This window comes from Lipotes vexillifer, unplaced genomic scaffold, assembly GCF_000442215.2.
Source record: "Lipotes vexillifer unplaced genomic scaffold, Lipotes_vexillifer_v1.1 scaffold705, whole genome shotgun sequence".
NCBI lineage: Eukaryota > Metazoa > Chordata > Mammalia > Artiodactyla > Lipotidae > Lipotes > Lipotes vexillifer.
The window spans coordinates 714,641-733,487 of NW_006793209.1; the positions used below are offsets into that span (position 1 = coordinate 714,641).

Genomic DNA, 18,847 nt, shown 5'->3' on the forward strand with positions numbered 1-18,847 from the left:
AGAGAGAGGAACCCCGTAGGGCCTTGAAGGAGCTCGCATTTTAACGAAAAACCACCCGAGGATTTAGAATGGAAGGGTAATGCTACTGGATTTTTTTTTTTTTTTTTTTTTTTTTTGGTAGGCGGGCCTCTCACTGATGTGGCCTCTCCCGTTGCGGAGCACAGGCTCCGGACGCGCAGGCTCAGTGGCCATTGGCCTGCCAATCAGAGGAACCAAAAACAGCAGCCCGGGCAACAGTGAAGGTCCAGAAACCCACAAAGACGGAGGGAGTCCGAGAACCAAGTGGGCACTTTGTTAACTTGGCAAAAGGGCAGCTGGGCAGGCCGAGCAGCCCCCTGCCAGACCCTTTGCTGTGCTCAGGGGCCACTGATAGAGGCAGAGCCGCAGGGCCCAAGCCCTGGACACTAGGAGTCCAAGCTGGGCAAGGGCAAGGCTACGGGTGGGGCTGGAGTTGCCGAAAGCAGGCATCAAGTACCAGCCTGCCGCCCCTTCTGAGGCTGGGGGTGGGTCTGAAATGAGTCCCCTCTCCCGTTCCCCAGTCCCCTCTCCTATTCCCCACTTCTTGTACAGCTCAGGCTCTTCCTGGAGTCAGGAAGCCATGAGTCCCACATCAGCTGTGGTCTGGAAGGTGATGCTGTCCCCATGGCAATGGGGAGGCCGGGCAGGGCCAGAGCCAGACAATGACCCAGCGGGGCCCCAGGGCCGCCTGCAGGTTGCGGGAGGGGCCCACGTCGTAAGGGTGCCGCCCCGAGCCCACTCCCACGTGGTCTGGCCCCTCAGCAGCAACATCCCACGAAACAGCAGTCCAGCCGCGCACAGCGGTGCACACGCCACACACGTGTCGGTCACGAAGGCCAGCGCGAAAGGCGCCGGAGACACTGCCTGCGAGCAGCCTGCGCCTCCGGGGCAGCGGGAGGAGGGCGGCGGGTGCAGGGGTGTGTGGGCTCGCAGCAGGGCTGACGGGTCAGGGCCCGGCGGCGCACAGACGTGCAGCAGGACGCCTGCGGCGTGAAGCAGCAGACACACGCAGGGCCGGTAGCTGCGGAAGCGCACGCGGCGGCCCAGCGGAAGGCCGTGGTGGTCCCGGCGCAGGATGCAGAGGCGCCAGGCGGAGCAATGCCCGCTGTGCGGTGGCCTCCGGCTCTGGCACTGGTAGCAGTAAGCCCAGCCCTGGCCCAGACCACAGCCGGCCAGCATCACAGCCCGGATGCTGGGGTCCAAGAGCAGGAAGAGCCCCCCACGTTGCCCAGTAGGTTGAGCAGCTGGAAAGCTGCCGGCGCAAGCTGCAAGGTCCGGGCCAAGAGACCCAGCGGGGGCGGCCCGGGACCCAGCACCAGCACGTAGGCCAGTTCCTGGCCCACGGCCGCGGCTCACAGCGCGGTGGACCCAAGAGGCAGCCGCGCGGACGCCGCCTCCGCGCTCCCCACCGCCCAGGGCTGCCCCATGGCCTGGACCCACGAGCGGTGGATCCCGGGTACCCCGCCGCTTCCCGTTGCTGGATTTTTGTGGTGAACGGATCACCATAGCTGCTGTGTAGAGAAGAAACTCTAAGGCGAGGAGTTAAGAGTAAACACAGGAGGATCAGTGAGGAAACAACAGGCTAGGTGAGTGATGACTTATCTTGATGAAGATGGAGGGGAACATAAGATGTGGCCAGGTTCGGGTTATTTTCTAGGTTAGTCCCCAGCATTTCCTGACTGAGGGATGTTGGGTGAGAGAGGAGTCCAGGATGACTCCAAGATTTGGGGTCCAAGCTTCTGCAGGGATGAAGCTGCCACCGACTGAGATGCGCAAACTAAGGGGAAGCGTGATCCGTCATAGGTCAGATCATTTTCCTCCTCAGAAATCCTCAGTGGCCGCCGCTTACTTTGTAAAGTAAGTCCCCTGAGCCTTCCATTCAAGGTCCTGTTGACACCACATGCATTTCGTCCATGCTCTTTCTGCTCCAGCCAAGCTCGACCCATTGTCTGGTCCCCAAACCTTCACAATTGGATGACTTTTTCATGATACTCCCTTTCTTGGAGTACTTTCTCTTCTTGTATGCCTAAGAAAAGGTCACTTAATCCTTCCGTCATTAACTTGGATTTCCAATTCTCCGATGAGGGCTTCTCTGGTATTTCTTGGCAGGTGGCTTTGGGCTTTGTACTTTTGTCACACATATTCCATTTCACCTTATTTTATATAGTTGTTTGTTTCATCAAATCGACCGAAACCTCTTGGAAGGTAGAGATCATATCTTATTTATGTCAGTGGGTCTACAGTTCCTAACACACTACTTGCATTAAATAAAAATATTTCTGTCCAAATAAAATTAACATGTGTATCACTTCAAATCTTTTGATCTGAAAACAATCAAGTGCTCTCTTTACAATATGTTAATCTTATAATTTTATTTTTCATTTCATCAAATGAAATGAAATGTCTATGTAAAAATTTTTCTTCATTTATAAAACGTTGATAGGTAAATCAGAAAAAGAAAAGAAAGTTATAATGAAAGGGAGAATTGATGTGTCTCCGGTTTTTTGCTTTTGTTTTTAAGCCTGATACGTTTCTTTGGCTGATTATGAAGGTAATACCCTTGAGCTTTACATGATAAGGTTAAAAATGTCTCTATGATATCCCAGTATATAGTTCAGGCAATATGCCTTAAGATTTTCTTTTTCCCTTTTTTTTTTTTTTTTTTTTTTTTACCACAGCTACAAGCGCTCCTCTGGAACCGGCTATAACACAAAGATTTGGTACTATCTGTCTCTTCCATTTCAGAAAACTAGAAATTATGTGCTTTGAGATACAAGGCAGTAAAATATTGATCGTATAGGACATTTCAGTAGAGTAGAAGGTATTCTAATTAACATGATAATCAACACAGGCTTTTTCATGGAACAGATTGTATAATCGAAAATTTTTATGGATTTTGATAAACATACTTCACTCTCAGAGGGATTTCAAGCTTCTGGTGTTATTTCTCCTTCCTGGACACCATGGCACACAATTAAGGCAAAGGAACAAAGGAAGAACCCAACATTAACTTATAAATCAGCTATCAGTGACTGACTGCGTAAGGGAATAACGCCAGTCCCTGGCATTTCTGAGAGCTATATCATATTGGGGGCGCTGGAAATCACTAATGCCCTGAGAGATTCTCTAGTATTTTTGATACTCATGCGTAAGCCTCATTCTCCATCCAAAATTTTTGCTTAAAAATAAATAATTCTACTTGGGGCAGGAAGAGCTCAAGCTTTAGTATATGACATAGTTACCATTTTTTTTTTGTTTTGAGCACAAATTCTGCCACTCATGGAACTGAATATTTTATACATAAAATCTTAATTTTCACAATAACCTAGGAGGTCATTAACTTTATCCCCAAAGGCACAAACTGAAGCTTGGAGAGATTAAGTAATTTCCCCCAAGGCTACAGAAGCCATTAACTGTAGGAACTGGGGTTTGAACCCAGGCTATCTGATGCCGGAATCCATGCCCAGAGTCATTCCTTTATGTTACTGTGTGTGTCCTGAGATCCGCTGTGTGCCCTGTACTGTGTTCTCACTAGGGATACATTGGGGAAGAACAGCAGAAAATCTGCTGTCATGCAGCTTACCTACGAGCTCTGTAGCAGAGCAAGGGAAAGAACTTCTATCGTGTATGCTTTCTTGAAGCTTTAAGGAGAAGGCTGTATTGCCCTTCCTAGAACATTTTCTATCAACATATTTTATTAGAAACATTAAAGTGTTGTATATTTCAAATTAAAGTATGTTTGAATGGAATTATTTCCACTAACCTCATGGGAAAATTTCCATAGAACATAATGATTTTTCCTCTGTTATATTCCCTCTTTGTCATTGAAGAGAATGTCCCTATGATCTTGAAAATACATAACTGTGTCGGACATGACCTACTGAGGAATCTACTGGCACATACTGGGAGGCAGTGTCAGCTGAGTTCTGGTCCTGGCATCGCCGTGATGGACTCAGTTCTCTACCATAAGATGCACACCATATGCATTTGCATTGTATTGGATTGTTGTCAATAAACACCCATCTATTATTTATGCTTTGTAGCTCATAGAAACATTTTGCACTGTCATCTCTCTGACCACAGATTCTCAGAAACATTCATAGTCTATTTTGAAACTAAATTTTACAAGGATATTAAAAATGAAAAATAAAAATCCCCCAAGGCATAACCCACGGAGAAGTCCTCTCTTTACAATTTGGTGCTATCTGTCCAAACATTTCTATATTCATATTCCTCCAAACAGAAATCCTTGACTTCTTATATTGAATCATTTAAAACACCGACTCATTTAATTTTTGTTTCTTTTGTGCCTGGTCTTTAAATTTTAATGGAACCTTCTCTTGAAAAACTTCATAGTATATCATTTACTTTATGCATTGGGATACAATAGTGCCAATTTTACTAGATACTCTGGTTAGTAATATGGGGAAAAAGTGGCTGTGGGAGATCATATGAACAATATGTGAGGCCCAAGAGACTTACGAAAATATAAGTATGTAATATTTCATAGACAGGTCTAAGGAGTAAATAAAAAGCTACAGCTTTAATCCATTCTGCTCAGGAGAAAGAAGCTGTAAGTGAAATATGGTGGGACTAAAATGTGTGCTTCCAAGATGGTTCATCTACTTTCGACCTGGTGATTGGTGCGTTGTCATAATTTTCAGAATTTAGTCATTATTTCAAAATAATATTAATGTAGGAGAGGCTCCTATAATCCACAGGAACATGGTTACTAATTATTTTCCATTCCCTCTGTACAAAATACCCCTTATCTTTAAAGGGAATAATACATCTCTACTGATAGGTAAGAATACCCTCAGGTCCCCAAACCTATAAGGACTGGAATAGAGGCTTTTAAAAATCTGTTGATAACTTATTTAAAAGTGATTGAGCTAGAAAACCACCAGAAGAGAAAATATTTGGTAAATGATGTAGAAATGTTAAAAATCGTCAATACTGGATTATTTTAAAGCTCTTCCCCTGTTTTCTCCACCTCTCACCTCATCCATCAATCCTCCAAATGTCAGCTTGAACCCTCTGGCCAAATCCTGTTTCAGGGAGTTTACTTGTGGACGTGGCACAGCAGGCATTAAAGATGCCATTAAGCTGACATCTGCTCTTGGACACGTGAACCTTAAGTGGCCCGAAAGCATATAATGTGCCATGCCAACTAAAGAGAAATCAAAAGAAAAAGCAAAAACAAACAAACAAAACAAAACAAAACCCAGAAACAAATCTGAAATATACTTCAATGAAATTTTAATTTAAGCGTGTGCCTTTGCGTGCACTCACACATACATATATACACGTTCATATGCTCCACTTGCTTTAGATTCGTAGCACTGAGTACAGAATTGGAATGCCATAAGCTCCATTCCGATAGTGACATATGTTTTACATTATTTTTAAAGAACTAATCCTTACACTCTTTTTGCATAAGTGTTATATTATCATTGATGCTATTTCCATCTCAGCAACCTCTGGCTATACAGAGAAAGGTTCTCTCTATGTTCTATTCAAATAAGCTCAAACATACATATCTTATAAAACAAGAATATGCATCACCCAATATGAATTGTGATCTCAAAGAACTGAAATTCTTTCCCCAGCACCCTGACCCAAAAGATGCTCTCAGTTAGCTCCATCTCTAAAACGCACTTGAAATTGATGGAAAGTTGAATTACACACACTGCCTCTATTTTTAAAAGTATTTTTACAAAGTAGCAAATTGTTTCCACTCAGTAAAAATGATGGATTATTGTATAGTTTGAAAAAATTAATGAACAGATGGAATATCAACCCGTTATTCATTAAAATATTTCACTGGGTTAATTCAGCAAATAAAAATGGAGAAGAGAGCAGATGGCCATTTATAGTTCTCTTGATTTCTTTACAGCCAGAACTGCTCCTATATTTAACTTGAAATGCACAGCTCTCACCATATGCACAGTAAGCAAGCATTCATGTGACCTCATAAACTTTTCATGTAACACAGCAATGATTTTTATGATTTAGTTAAAGGAACACTATACACTTACAAAGTAAGTTATTCCCATAGCCCCAGTATTCTGGGGATAATTTGAATTTCCTAGACTCAGTAGATACTTACCATCATTATCTGGTCTGAAGTAGGTTCAAGTAGGCACATGGGGAAAATTTCACAAAAGGAAGTGATCAGCTTTGTTACAAACGCTGAAGTATGCCAAGCATGCATAAAATTATTACAGAGTAGGCGGTGTTTCTCTTAAGGCAATACTTTTTTTTTCCATCGCATCCTACTCCTGTAAGTTACTGCCTTTTAAAAAAATTCTATCCTCATGTAGAGCAAATGGGACTCTCACATATGTAAGTGGAATCAACCACTCTGGAAAACTGCTTGACTGTATCTATTACAGCTGAACATATACACACTCTATGGCCCAACAATTCCACTCCTAGGTATACGTTGAGCAAAAGAAGGCAAACACAATAGCATATACTCTGCAATTCCATTTATGTAAATGTCAAAGGTTGACAAAATCACTGTGGTGACAGAAATCAGCATAGTGGTCGCTTTGGGGGAAAAGTGGGGAACAGTGACTGAGTCAGACAGGGGCCGGTTTGGGGTGCTGGCCGCGTTCTTTTTCCTGAACTGGGTGGCTTGTTACATGGGTAGTTTCCTATTGTGAAAAGGTACTGCATTGCACACTTATGATTTGTGAACTTCTTAATATGTATGATAGACTTCAATTTTTTTTTTTAAGTTTACTTTAGAAGATAAACACTATGAATAAAGAAAAAAGTCCTCTGTAGCAGCGCCAAGTGTAGTACAGAAATGATACCATAATTAATAGTGAGAATTATATTTCATCAGAGTTAACCCAAGTGACATAATGCAAAAATATTCTCTAAATATTATTTTCATAAAGTTCTCCAACCTCCACATTCGAAGTCCTTGGTAGCCTCCCACTGATACCTTTCCCCTGTTACAGAAGACGTGTGTTTCTCCGAAGCACGGGACCTTCCTCCTTTGGCTGAGTATCCTTTCACCTGTGAAACTCCTTTCCCCAATTCTCCACATGGTCTGTGCCCCATGACACTCTTCCCAGCTCTGCAGGTGAGGCATGGATGGCTCAAGCCTGAGTTTCTCTCAGACACAAAGTTCTCATTCTGGCAGGACAATTCTTTGTTTTATGGGATTGACCCAGGCACTGTCACAAGGTTAGCTTCCCTGAATCTGAACCCAAGATACCTGTAGCCTGTAGGGCCTATAATTCTTATTACATATAGCATGGAGTTCACGATTGGGCTTCTCTCTAAGACATCAGAGACAAGAGACCTGGCATAATGTCCCATTCATTGTTATTCCACCTAAGCCCAACAGTGCCTGGGTGTGTTACCTTTTCAATAAAGGTCATTTGAAGTTATTTCGCATGTATTCAATAAATGTTTATTGAGCACCTTGATGTGCCAGGCACATCAAGGTCTCTATGAGAAGCAGCTAGGTTGCCCCTCCCCCCATGACCCACCTGACCCCTTGCAGCCAAGCAGCTACCCCGCTGGGGTGAGGGTGAGGGACTGGACCAAAAATGGGGTTAAGTGAAAATCTACACGTGCTGCTGGGGGAGGGCGGTAGTGGGTAGAGTTGCCAAATAAAATACAGGATATCAAGCTAAACTTGGCTTTCAAATCAACAAAGAATGATTTAACTTTTTTTGTATAACAAGTCCCCTGCAATGTTTGGCACATACTAATATAAAAAATTCTTTGTTGTTTCTCTGAAATCCAAATTTAACTGGGCATCCTTTATTTTTATTTGTAAAATCTGGCAACTCTATGCATGCATGAATGGACAGATATCTGCACAGGTAAACATAGAATCATATGTACTTGGGAAATGAGCCAACCTGCTATATTTCTCAAATGCAAAAATACAAGGTTGTGCATGAATGGTTTCTATATGTGAAAGAGGCATGTGTTCAAATATATATTGGTTATACAGGAGATCAATTAAGTACCTAATCAATTTTGACATTTATATCTCTCTCTCATTAGTTTAAAATCTCCAACCAGCTTCAGGTTATCCCTCTAGTATCTTACTAAAAGAAGGAACATATGTTATAAATTGGTTCTCATTGCTCCCTAAGCTGTTTTCTGTCCCCATCAACCAGGAACCCCAAGTTCAAAATCTTGGGATAGGCTTCTTGCATGACTTTTATCTTCAAATGTGAACTAATAAAATATACAAGTTCTGTCACTTCTTTTGCATTTATCTTAAACTAGATTCTCCTTAGGAGTATCAAAGAAAAGGGGGGATTGGAACCAAGCAGAACCCTGCAGCACCCCCAACCACGAAGTCCTCTCCATGTCCCCTGCCTCTTGTTTATAGAAAAGCTGAAGTTTCCCAGGGTCCCCTGAGTCACAAAGTGCAGGCTCAAGCGGCTAATGATTAGCACAACAGAGTCACAGACTCAGTGTCTGATGCACATCCCGGAGTTGTTTTTACAGATACTGTAACTGCCACCAGAGGGAAAATGCTAACTGCATGATGACCAGGCTGCAGCCATGACATAAGCTGCTCCATCTTGATCAGTAGTGAGTCTACGGCTAGCACAGTTCCAAGAACAGCCTTAAGAGAATGGCATTAGCACTATTGCTCATAATAATCTATATCTTTGTGGGCATCAAAATAATTGTAGCTTGTTCTGCTCGTATATGTAAACGGGCAACTAAACTGTCAGCAAAGATATGTTACAGACCCATGGAGACATCTTGCACTCTAAGAATACAGCTCCCTGTATCAGCATGGAGAAGTTACAGAAGACGGACCTTCGCCCATAATCCCATAGAAACAGAAAGATGTTCTGACAAGTGGGGATTTGTAAGCAGCTTTTGGCAGGAAAGAGCTCTCCACAGGGGGACCCCTTTTGTCTTGTTAGTAACCTTAAACAAGTCACACCCATGCTCCACTGATCTCCAGCCCTAGCACACCTTTCAAGTCTTTTGATCACACAATACCTTGCCTAACCTGTTGGTTCTTCCCATAGATCAAAGAAGTAGAAATGAAGAAATAATCAACAGATGACCAGATCTCTTCCCCAGCTTCCCTTGCAGTAATCTCGTGAACAAACCGTGTGAACAAGACAGCATCTAAGGAAAGGCCAGGAGGAGTCGGGAGTCGACAAGTCTGCGCACAGTGGGGCATGTCAAGGACTCTGACCCCCTATCTCATTGGTTAACTGCGATTACTTCCCTTTTTCCCTTTAAAAACTTTCATGGCCGAGCAGAATCTTCAGAGGTGGTTTTTTTTTTTTTTTTTGCGGTACGCGGGCCTCTCACTGTTGTGGCCTCTCCCGTTGCGGAGCACAGGCTCCGGACGCGCAGGCCCAGCGGCCATGGCTCACGGGCCCAGCCGCTCCGCGGCACGCGGGATCCTCCCAGACCGGGGCACGAACCCGTGTCCCCTGCATCGGCAGGCGGACTCTCAACCACTGCGCCACCAGGGAAGCCCCCAGAGGTGGTTTTTGAGGGACACTGAGTCCACCGTCTCCCCCGATTGTTGGCATTGTGATTAAAAGCAACTTTCCTTTCTACCAAAAACTGCCTGTCGGTTATTGATTTTCGAGTGGCGAGCACCGGACCTGAGTTCAGTAACACTCTCAGGTTTAAACCTTCCAGTCTTCCTTATCATTGTAAAGAATTGTAAATTGGTCATTCTTAGGCTGTGTCAGGCTAGCAGGTATTTTTAACTTGGCTCACATAGTAGTAAAAAAGAATCAATATTTAAGGTTAAGAGCATTTTCTTTAAAATCTGGGTGTCTGGCTGCATCTGAAAGATCCGAAGATCTGGCCGCACTGGATCTGCATTTACCCTTGGCTATAACAGCTGGAGTTGAATAGAAACTTTCTTCTTCACACGGAACATGTAAGTCCTCACCTGCTTAGGTGACTTGGTTGGCATCTAACAGTGTGACCAAAATTGGATTACATGCAAACGCCTCTGTAGCAAACATCAGAGACCTTTCAAAGCTCTTTCCCTGTTCCCCACTTCAGTCCTAGGTCCCAGTTAGGCCAACAGCCCCAAAAGTCTCATTTTTGTTTCCTGCTCCTTCACCACATTTTCTCTTCTTCAATGCGGATGGTTTTTTTCTTTAATTTGACTTCCTATTTAAATTGTTTCTGTACATCTCACCAACATTGTTCATTACCTTGGTTTTCTTTCTGAAAGTTAACATGCATATATTCTCTAGGTGTTTGGGGGCACTTGTCTTATCTCACCAAGACTCCTGTGTCAGCTCCCTAAGGACAAGAGCCTTCCTTGACACCTCTTTTAGTAATTCTGGGCACCCTCAAAGCACTCAGAAATTAGTGGTTGCGTGAAATGACTACACTGCAATCTAATCAGCATATATGGCCAATAAAGACTAAAAATTTCACTCATTTTTTTCTTACTTCTTATGAGATTATTAAAACTCAAAGACCCAATTTTCCATCATTTTAAGGAGGCTGATTATTTAAATGTCAAAGACTTGAAGTATTCTCTGTGTATGTATCTATTAAAACATAAGGGAATAGATGAGAAGCCTGAATTCTAAGAAAAATTTTCTAACTACATGAGCAGATACCAAAACCTATTTAAACAGCTTTGTAAAAAACAGAGAGTTTTAAATAATTTACTTTAGTTACATACCTTAAAAAAGAATAAGATTTAAAGAGAGAGGTCCAAAAAGGTAATATTTCCTTAATCAAAAAAAATTCTTTCCACACAATAATTACCTTTAAAGAAAATTTTAGGAAGGTTCAAAGGAAAAAAAATAATTAGTAAGAAATCCACTCACAGTAGGAATTAGCAAACAATCTGTGTTTTCCTAAATCACCTCCTCTTGATGTGTTGTCAGGACCACAAGGCATGACAAATTTTAAGTGGGCTTTTGCTGCCGAGAACTAATCCATAAGGTACAACCATTTCATACACACACAGACATACACACGCACAGACACACACACACACACACACACACACACACTGCAAAGTGGTGAATAAAGTAGCAAACATGGATTAACTGCTTCCATTATAGCCAGTTAGTGAAGACGAAAATAATAACATTATAGACAAATCTTTTAGAAAAGGCTCATATGCCAATATGCTTTGCAAAATATGGATTGCATTGTTCATAAACGTGTATATATATATATATACACACACACACACACACACACACACACACACATATAATGCTTGCAAGATGCTTATGCACTAATAAATAAGAAAAAAATCATTTCCCAGTCAAACTGAATCTTTGGAGGCAGTAAAAAAGAATTTGGAAGGGAAAAATATATAAGGACATTAGTTTCTAATTCAATTATATCTTATAGTGAATCAAAATTGAAAAAAATGTGAAAAATCACTCGACAGAGAAAATTCATTATCAACTCAAATATAAGATAGCAGTCCTCAGTTATCCAAGGGAGATTATATTGTTCCTAACCCAGCACCTGACTTACTGATAACAGAGCATTTGCATAGAATCATATCATATTACATTAGCACTTGGCATCTTAATGAGTGCCTAAGACCTGTCACTCAAGGAATACCACCAGGGAAAGCCCCTACAGTGCCTCCTGCAAGGTTGCTTAATTTGTCAGTGACAGAGGAAGGGCTAAAACGTGGGCTTCTTGCTTTAGAAAAAATACTGATGTTTTTTGAATTAGCTGAGTTAATGATTTGCCCCGCTGAGATCTTGCTTGTTGTTTGTTGATTTCCTTGTTTGTTTGTTTAAACGAGAAACTAAATATTCTATCTGTTATATGAAAATTTGAGAGAGGTGTAAAAGGCTCTTTGGTGAGGGATATGAAAGCACTATTCCCATCAAGAGTAAACCGGGAGGGCTTCCCTGGTGGCGCCGTGGTTGGGAGTCCGCCTGCCGATGCAGGGGACACCGGTTCGTGCCCCGGTCCGGGAGGATCCCACGTGCCGCGGAGCGGCTGGGCCCGTGAGCCATGGCCGCTGAACCTGCGCGTCCGGAGCCTGTGCTCGGCAACGGGAGAGGCCGGGAGATAGACTGGAAAGTGACTCTGAGAGATTCTCACGTTCAACCTTGTATCTATGAGCAAAGTGAGGTCCAGAGAGGTGATGCAGCTTTCTCCGTGTTACACAGCTAGCTGGTGGCAGGAATCGGACTGAACTCAGTATACCCATATAGTCTAGGGTTCTTTCCTCTGCACCTTGACCTTGAGTTGTGTCTTCAGGGTAAGGCGTCACTATAACATTGAAAAGGAATTCATCGAGCAAGATAATCACATTAAATGTAAATGCAAACACCACAGTTGAACATCTGAAATAGATGACGTTTTTTATTATATGTTGATTTGTTCAACATATCTATTATTGCTCCTTGTAATTATAATGGATAAACAGTCATTGCCTTGGGGTGTTGCTCATGTGTCTGTAATGTTCATCACAGGCCAACAGGGACCCAGGCACGACCAACAGCTCACAGACTGTAGGATTAAAAGCTGTGTCAAGCACTGGCTGAACCGGTGCACTAAAGCTTCATCGATCCGGACCATTTTGGGGAGAACGGGGTATAAGGTGGGGGCAAGTGAATTGGTAAAAAATAAAGTCAGAAATTAACTATTTTTGAAGAAATACATAACGATAATTTTTAAGTAAGTGAAAGCAACCACTTAAATACTGTCAAATGTAAGTCCTGTAGGGCTTATTTTAAAAACTGAATAACTCATCTGCAATTAGCAGATAAATTGTTTACATGCAAATGGCCTCAGAAAGCATTTGAAAATACTTCTGCACATCAAAAATGTGCCATCAAATCTTATTTATTCCAAAGTTTGCACGGAAAGCATTTGACTACAGAGAGCAGAGAGGTGAATTTTAGTCTAGTTCCAGTTAAATGATCAAGAATTCTCATAGTAATAGTGCTCTTACTGAAGTGATAATGATATTATAATGATTCATCTCCACTCCTCATAGGGAGTCCATATGTATTTTCTAATTTGTGCCCAACAGACTTCTGTGATGTGAGGGTAAACAGAGGTGAAGGAACTTGCCCAAGATATAGTAGCAACTAAGTTCTACATCCTGGACCAGAACCCAGGGGTCCTCTGACCCCTGCTAAGTACTCTTTCACTCTTCCACATGGTCTCCAGGAAGAGTACAGCATTCTGGGTTAGGCTAGATGAGCTCTAATGTCATTTTTCTTTCATTCCCAGGGTCTATATTTCTTTACGTGCAGTGACCTCAAAGAGAAAAGTATACATTACACATATGTGCGACTGGGGCTTAAATTTACTGGATTCCAGGTACTCTGCATTTCCCTTCAGTGGGTTGTTTCAGTATTTCATGGATCAGTACGTGTGTTCAATACCTTAAATCCCTGTTGATATGAGATAAGCATAAATACTCAAACTATCTTTGGTTTCTCCAACTCTTTTTCCTAAACACTAGGTTTAATTTATAAGTGAAATGGAGTCAAACATCCCTTAGTCATTCTAATGGCAAGAAAAATGACAGCTCCTTTTCTACCATTAACATTACCAAGACCTAAACTCATGGATAATCTTCTCTTCTCAGGCAACAATTACTGTGAGCCTCACTTTGGTGGGGAGAGCAGGGACACCAAAAGAAAGAATCTTGGAGATTAATTTGTTAAATGGAGAAATACATGCATAATAAACGACTCTATGCTATAAACTTATTAACAAAGAGGAAGCTGAAATAAACATGCACTTATGTTCAACTGTAGAGTCTCTTTCACCTTGCCCTACATGTATGGCAATATCATGTTTATTACTGACCTTCCATTGCTATAAATACGAGCTTCAACACGGCTCAGTTTGGAGCTTCTTAGCGGTGAAATGTCACCTCTTAGTCTTTGTATATAATAGAAGGGAGATCTTTTTTGACTGATGTGCGTGCACATGTATAACTGCCCAGTGACAGAAGATTAGGATGACCAGATGACTTATGACTGATCAACATGCAGAGCTGAGCAGGAGAGGAGGAAAGACGCCTTGAGCTTTAAATAATGCTGTGAACGGATTAAGTGAGCCTTCCTGCCATCACTCTATCAGCCCTTTGTCATTTAGAATATTCAGTTAGATTTCTCACCATGCATATCCTCCACCCCCAGACCTCCTGAACTACTACTACTTGGTCATGGTTACTTCAACAACAATTTTCTGGCTAGTATTCCTTTGCAAATTATGTTTTCTTGGTTGAAATAGTCCCTTTTTCCCTTCCACTTCTCCACCTACAGGTCTTCTACTCATCTTTAAATACCCAGCTTATATGTCACTTTCTCAGAGAAGACCTAAGTAAATGTACAGTGGTCCCTCACTATCTGCAGGGACCCCCGGGGATACCAAAATCCATAGGTGCTCAAATCCTTTGTATAAAATGGCATAAGTATTTTCATATAACCCATGAACATCCTCCTGTATACTTTAAATCATCTCTAGAGTACTTATAATACCTAATACAATGTAAACACTTTGTAAATACAATGTAAATGCTGTGTAAACAGTTTCCAGCTTGTGGCAAATTTAAATTCTGCTTTTTGGGACTTTTTTGAAAATTTTTTTCAAATACTTTCAATTGAAGTTGGTTGAATCCACAGATACGGAACCCACGGATACGGAAGGCCAACTGTACACTCATCTACATTCAAAAGTACTTTGGTCAAGCCATTCCTATATCACTGACCATAATATGCTGTAATTACTTGTTTAGTTACCTCACCCATTAGCCTGCACACTCTTCATGGCCAGGGCTGTTGTGTTATCCCTTGTTATATTTCTGCCACTCCTTGGTCCCCTGCCCCTTACACCTGCCAATATGCTCCCCAGTTTCTTGCATACTGTGGGCATAGATTAAGTTCTCTAAATGTTTATTGACTGAACTAGTGTGGGAGTGGCCAGTGGAGAGTCAGGATCTAACAGGTCATTAGATTTGTGGGTGATGAAAACCCTCCTAAACATAATGTGTTGACCCAAAGGCTCAACTCCCTGACCTTTCATTTAGGCTGCGAAGCAGAGTGCGTGAATCTTTGTTCATCCTTTTAATGTGCTATCTACTTAGATTTCAGCCTTACATTAATCTGGGATATTAATTCCACCAGCACTTCTGATGGAAGCTATAATTTATATCACTGAAAAACCTTTCTGTAGCTTAATATCCAGAGGTGTAAGAATACAAGTGACATTAAACATTAACTAGGCAAAGAGGTATGAGTGCAGAAACCGTGCTGTGTGGAAACTCAGAGCCAAAATGCAGGCTAAAACATTTCACAATTAAAATAGGATGAAATGAGCAAGTGTCACAGGTCCTCCTGCATTAATCAGAAAGCATGTAAACCAAACCAGAGGCATATTTATTGCTTAAAAAAATCCTCAAATCCCTGAAGTACCTATAATTATTAATTATGTATAAACAACACTGGAAGTGTTGATATTGTATATTCCTGTAAAATGAAACATAAAATAATAATGCCTCAATCTTATACAATCCTTTCAAGTTAATGATAAGTTGAAAAGGATTCTATGAAGTTTTAGGTGGGCAAGCACTCATGACCACCCAGAAATGGAATCTGTTGTGTTAATACCTAGGTCTCCACTCTTAATAACACACGCTCTCTCTCTGACACTAACACCGTATAGAGAGAGTATGAGGTGGCCAATCCAGCCCTGAGATCTGATCTCAATATGCCACAAATTTGCTGAGTGACCCTGAGCAACGTTTGTATTTCCTTGGGCCTAAAGTTCCCCACTTAAAGAAAAGGGCTAGAATAGTGTACCATTAAGTCATTTCAATTTGAATATTCAATCGTTCCTATTTCTAAGGTTTATTTGATGTGTTATCCCTGCTCTTACTCTTCTGTTAGAGGAAAATATCGGTGGCTTGATAAAACATGTGCAATTTTTAGCATATTTGATAACTGCAAAGTTAGCTTATTCTAAAATGCTATCCATTGTGATGCTTCCAGCCTCAAGTAATATAATAGAAAGTCCAACATCGTGCAAAAGTATTATTTCATAAATAGGATATCTAGAGTGTGGATGGGCTCAGGGCTGGGTGAAAGGTATCATCAAGGACCCAGGTTTTTCCCATCTTTCTGCTCTGACTTCCTGGGTGCCAGTGTCCTCTTCAGATCTGTAGCAAGGTGCTTGTCCTGGGGTACAACAGAGAATATGAAGACCAGACTTATAACGTCAAATCTCCGGGGAAGATGTCATCATCTTTCTCCAGGCTAAAAGCCAACAGCTCAGCAAAGCGCCTTCTCCTCTCTGTCATATTATTAAAGTAGTTTGGAAAGTAGCTTTTGGACACCAGTACGACGCTAGGAATTGTTCGTGATACAATAAAAAGAAGCATAAAGGAAAAGCCATTCAGTCTTTCATTGTGGGATCATGACATTCAGAAAATTAAGTACAGTTGCACCACTATTTGGATACCAAAATCTGAGGATGCTCAAGTCCCTTACATAAAATGGCATAGCATTCACATATAATCTATGCACATCCTCCCCATGCTTTAAATCATCTCTAGGTTACTTACAATACCTAATACAATTGCTATGTATATAGCTGCCATTGCATGGCAAATTCAAGTTTTGCTTTTTGAAACTTTCTGGAATTTTGTGTGCGTGTGTGTGCATATTTGCCATCTGAGGTTGCTTGAATTCATGGACGCAGAACCCGCAGATACGGTGAATCAACTGTAAATCTGTTTTAGAACCTTAAACCAGGACAGAAATACTCTTTCCATGAGGTTAAACCAGCCCTAGCAGAATCTCCAGGTGTGGTTAGACAGTGTGACCTTATTCTTACTTCTGAAGAAAACAAATTCCATACTTAAGGATGATTTTTCAAAGGAATTTATCATAGACTACACTGACCTTACTTTTTTTTTGCGGTACGTGGGCCTCTCACTGTTGCGGCCTCTCCCGTTGCGGCCTCTCCCGCTGCGGAGCACAGGCTCCGGATGTGCAGGCTCAGCGGCCATGGCTCACGGGCCCAGCCGCTCCGCGGCATGTGGGATCTTCCCGGACTGGGGCACGAACCCGTGTCCCCTGCATCGGCAGGCGGACTCTCAACCACTGCGCCACCAGGGAAGCCCCTGACCTTACTTTTGAAGTGACTAAAGCTCGGCAAAGCAGAATGCATTTCAGATTGCAGTGGATTGCAGCCAAGGGTTATTTGAGATATTTAGACTAAGGTTTTCAGCAAGATAAGTATCGTGTAACAGTAAAACATAATCATAGCTGCTATAAATTAAAATATATGGCATATGGTATGTACAATGCATTCCTAAATCCACTGTTCTCAGATATATCCTGTTTTTGTACTGGTAATATTATACTGTGGTCTAAAATTGGACTATGTGATGAAATAGTAATCATAGTATCCAGGTACTTGAATTTAGAGATTCACAGAGTCAAATGGTAGAACTTGGTAAAAGCACTGTAGTATGAATATATTACAGAATACCTAATTGCGTCCCTACTTTATATTTCCAACAATATTGTGGTAATGCCTTCTGCAGCATATGAATGACAGTTTCTCTGTGCTGGAGACCTGATAGTGGAACTCCTTCTGGGTCACAGAGTATATGCACATTTTTCATTTTCATGAACGCTGCCAAATTGCTTCCAAAATGGTTGTACATATTCCCACCAGCTGTATATGAGAGTTTTTGTTTCACTACGTTCTCATAAACACATGATATAAGACATTTTAATTTTTACCAGTCTGGTGGGTGAGAAATGGCATCTCATTTTTCTCCTCATTTGCACTTCTCAGATTCCCAATGAGATTAAACTTAAACACTTTCTTCCATGTTCATTAGCCACGATAAGGCTTTCTTCTTCTGAAAAATGCCTATTTTTTCTGTTTGCTCATTTTTCTATTGGGATGTTTTCTATTTCATATTGACCTAAGTTTTCTCTATATATGTTGGTTCCTGTGGGTTAATGCTTCTTTTACTCCTTTACTCTCATTTTCTTTCTTCCTTTCTTTCCCTCTTTCTTTCCTTCCTTCCTTTTCTCTCCCTCCCTCCCTCCCTCCCTCCCTCCCTCCCTTCCTTCCTTTTTGGCTGCGTTGCATCTTCTTTGCTGCATGCGGGCTTTCTCTAGTTGCAACAAGCGGGGGCTACTCCATTGCAGTGCGTGGGCTTCTCATTGCGGTGGCTTCTCTTGCTGTGGAGCACGAGCTCTAGGAGCATGGGCTTCAGTAGCTGTGGTGCATGGGCTCAGTAGTTGTGGCTCACGGGCTCTAGAGTGCAGGCTCAGTAGTTGTGGCACACTGGCTTAGTTGCTCCATGGCATGTGGGATCTTCCTGGACCAGGGCTCCTTCTCAGGTCCCCTGCATTGGCAGGAGGATTCTTAACCAATGAGCCACCAGGGAAGTCCATCTCATTTTATTTTTCCCAACTTTATTGAAATATGAGTCACAAATAAAAATTGCACATATGTTTAGGTTGTACAACGTGATTTTTAAAGGGGTACGACATGATGATTTTATATATATATAGTGAAATGACTACCACAATCAAATTAATTCACACATCCATCGTCTCACAAAGGAGTACTGATACTCCTTTGCCATACTGATTTCATTTCCTTTGGATATATACCCAGAAGTGAGATTGCTGAAATATGGTAATAGTTCGATTTTTTTAAATTTTGAGGGGAAACTTCATACTGTTTTTCATGATGGCTGTACCAATTTACATTTTTACCAATGATGTACAAGGGTGCCCTTTCCTCTACACCCTGACCAATACTTGTTATCTCTTGTCTTTTTGATGATAAGCATTCTAACAGGTGAGAGATG

General features: G+C 41.8%; 1 pseudogene; it reads right to left on the bottom strand.

Moving 5' to 3' along the window:
- Nucleotides 1-588: 588 nt before the first annotated feature.
- Nucleotides 589-1,445, bottom strand: LOC103068660 (probable palmitoyltransferase ZDHHC24 pseudogene; annotated as a pseudogene).
- Between the last annotated feature and the right edge of the window lie 17,402 nt (nt 1,446-18,847).